The sequence below is a fragment of the Bufo bufo genome, chromosome 5 (genome assembly GCF_905171765.1).
Source record: "Bufo bufo chromosome 5, aBufBuf1.1, whole genome shotgun sequence".
NCBI classification, from domain to species: domain Eukaryota; kingdom Metazoa; phylum Chordata; class Amphibia; order Anura; family Bufonidae; genus Bufo; species Bufo bufo.
Genome location: NC_053393.1, coordinates 545,049,151 through 545,051,821, shown reverse-complemented (window position 1 = coordinate 545,051,821; position 2,671 = coordinate 545,049,151). Strand labels below are relative to the sequence as shown.

General features: G+C 44.1%; 1 long non-coding RNA gene across 1 annotated transcript; it reads right to left on the bottom strand.

Annotated features, from left to right (window-relative positions):
• Nucleotides 1–964: 964 nt before the first annotated feature.
• LOC121001734 lies at nt 965–2,224 on the bottom strand. The gene is made up of 3 exons (XR_005779123.1): nt 2,178–2,224; nt 1,937–2,054; nt 965–1,028 (listed from the first exon to the last, which is right to left on the bottom strand). It is a non-coding gene; the product is annotated as an uncharacterized LOC121001734 (long non-coding RNA).
• Nucleotides 2,225–2,671: the final 447 nt, after the last annotated feature.

The window sequence follows — 2,671 nt, the reverse complement described above, 5'->3', positions numbered from 1 at the left end:
ACCTTCCTTATTAGTGCTGCTGTCACCTGACAAGGAAGGTGGCACCCATTCTAAGTCACCCTCCTCTTCATCCCCTGTAATGTCAGACCCAAGGTCGACCAGTGGTTGACTGAGGGGAACAGCAGACATGGAGCCCCTGACCTGGCTCCGCTGTCCCCTCGCTGTCACTGGGTCTGACTAGGTGCGGGGGTTCTGTGGCTGAAACCACCTGCACCAGTTGGAAGGGATGTCACTGGGGTACTGACGGGCAGAACCTCTCCTCTTCCATTCCTTCCAAAATGTCCTGAGCATCCAGACCAAGCTCTAGCTCACTCTCCTGCATAACTTCCCCCAAGATGTCCCTCTCACTGTCAAACAGCATCAGGGTCGATTCTTGGGGGCTGGTCCTGCAGGAGGCGGAGAGCTGCGGCTGCTGCTCAGAGCCGGGGCAGAGGACTCTGTGCTACTGGTCTGGGTCACGAATGAAACTGCCTCGGCGTCATGCGATGAATTAGAGCGTCTGCCACGCCCGAAGAAGTCATGGATGAGGCAGACGCCCCTGCCACCTGTGCCCGCAACCTCTGTGGGTAGAGGAGCGGCCCAGTGCTGGCAGCACTCCAGTACTGGAACCAACTCCCCTACCACGACCACGGCTCATGATGAATATGTGGGTTTATATATACACCCAAAAAATTTTTTAAATAAAGAGGGAATTTGGGCAAACTTTATTGGGGTGGGGACAATGGGGCAATAATGAAATTAAATATACAATAAACCGAAAAACAGTAAAACTATATTTTTTTCACACACAAAAGACGCAGACACTAACTAAAGCCTAAAACACTGAGATTAAAAGATTTTTTATTTTTTTCTCTAACAAAAGACGAAAACACTAATTACTACACAAACCGAAGACTAAAAAACTAAGACTATAAAACTTTTTTTTTCAGACACAAAAGATACAGACTTAATTATTTTTTTTTTCACTGACAAAAGGCGAAAACACTAATCACATTCACTACACAAACTGGACACTAAAACACTAAGGCCTCTTTCACACGAGCGTCATGGATTTGGGCCGGATAAGATGCGGGTGCATCGCGGGAAAATGCGCGATTTTTCCACGCGAGTGCAAAACATTTTAATGCGTTTTGCACGCGCGTGAGAAAAATCGGCATGTTTTGTACCCATGTTTGGGTTAGGTGTTGTGTAGATTGTATTATTTTCCCTTATAACATGGTTATAACATGGTTACAGAATGCTTAGAAAAATAGGGGTTAAGAAAAATAAAATATTTAACTCACCTTAATCCACTTGTTTGCTCAGCCCGGCTTCTCTTTGTTCTTTAGCACCTGGGTAAAGGACCTTTGATGACATCACTGCGCTCATCACATGGTCCATGGTGATGGATCATGTGACGGACCATGTGATGACCGCAGTGACGTCACCACAGGTCCTTTTCCTCCTGTAAAGCAAAGAAGAAGACAGAAGAGAAGCCGGGCTGTGCGAACAAGTGGATTAAGGTGAGTTAAATTATTTTATTTTATTTTTTAACCCCTCCAGCCCTATTGTACTATGCATTCTGTATTCAGAATGCTATTATTTTCCCTTATAACCATGTCATAAGGGAAAATAATAATGAACGGGTCCCCATCCCGATCGTCTCCTAGCAACCGTGTGTGAAAATCACATTGCGGATGCTTGCGATTTTCACGCAGCCCCATTCACTTCTATGGGGCCTGCGTTGCGTGAAAAACGCACAAAATAGAGCATGCTGCGATTTTCACGCAAAGCACAAGTGATGCGTGAAAATCACCGCTCGTGTGCACAGCCCCATTGGAGTGAATGGGTCCGGATTCAGTGCGGGTGCAATGCGTTCACCTCACGCATCGCACCCGCGCGGAAATCTCGCCCGTGTGAAAGAGGCCTAAGACTAAGAAACTTTTTTTTTTTTCACAGACGGACACTATCCTATATCCCTATCTAACCTAAAGTACACCCTGCACTGGAAACTATCAGCTAAACTATTTCCTAACTCCCACTAACTAACTATATGGATTATATATTTAAGCTAACTATCTCTATAACCTACACTACACCCTGCGCTGGACCCTATCAGCTAAATAAACTATTCACTAACTAACCTACACTATCTAGCACTATCTGCATTATATATTTCGGCTAACTATCTCTATAACCTACACTACACCCTGCACTGGACCCTATCAGCTATTCAGCTACACTACTCCCTATTACTATCTAACACTAACTATCAAGAGTATTTATATTCGATTTGAAATGATATCAGACAAAGCACAGCACTAGAATCAAGCTCCTCTCTCTCTCACATCAAACTCCACAAAATAATCTTCATTTATATAGTGAAGGGGCAGGCAACTTTCCGATTGGTTGCTAGGGATGTTGCTAAGCTGTGACAAAGCCTTCTCATTGGCCATTTAAGCTAGGAGAAGGGAGGGATGATCACCTGATGTGTAGTGTGTTAAAAAAAAAGCGAATATTCGTCATTACGAATGTATTGCACTATATTCTAAATATTCGCAAATTCTCAAAGTGCCGATATTCGCCCAAAATATTTGCTTTTCGAATATATTCACGCTCAACACAATTAATCTATTAACCCAGCGTCTCCATTGGGTTTGAGAAACTGAAATCCTGCGATCAGCTGCAATCT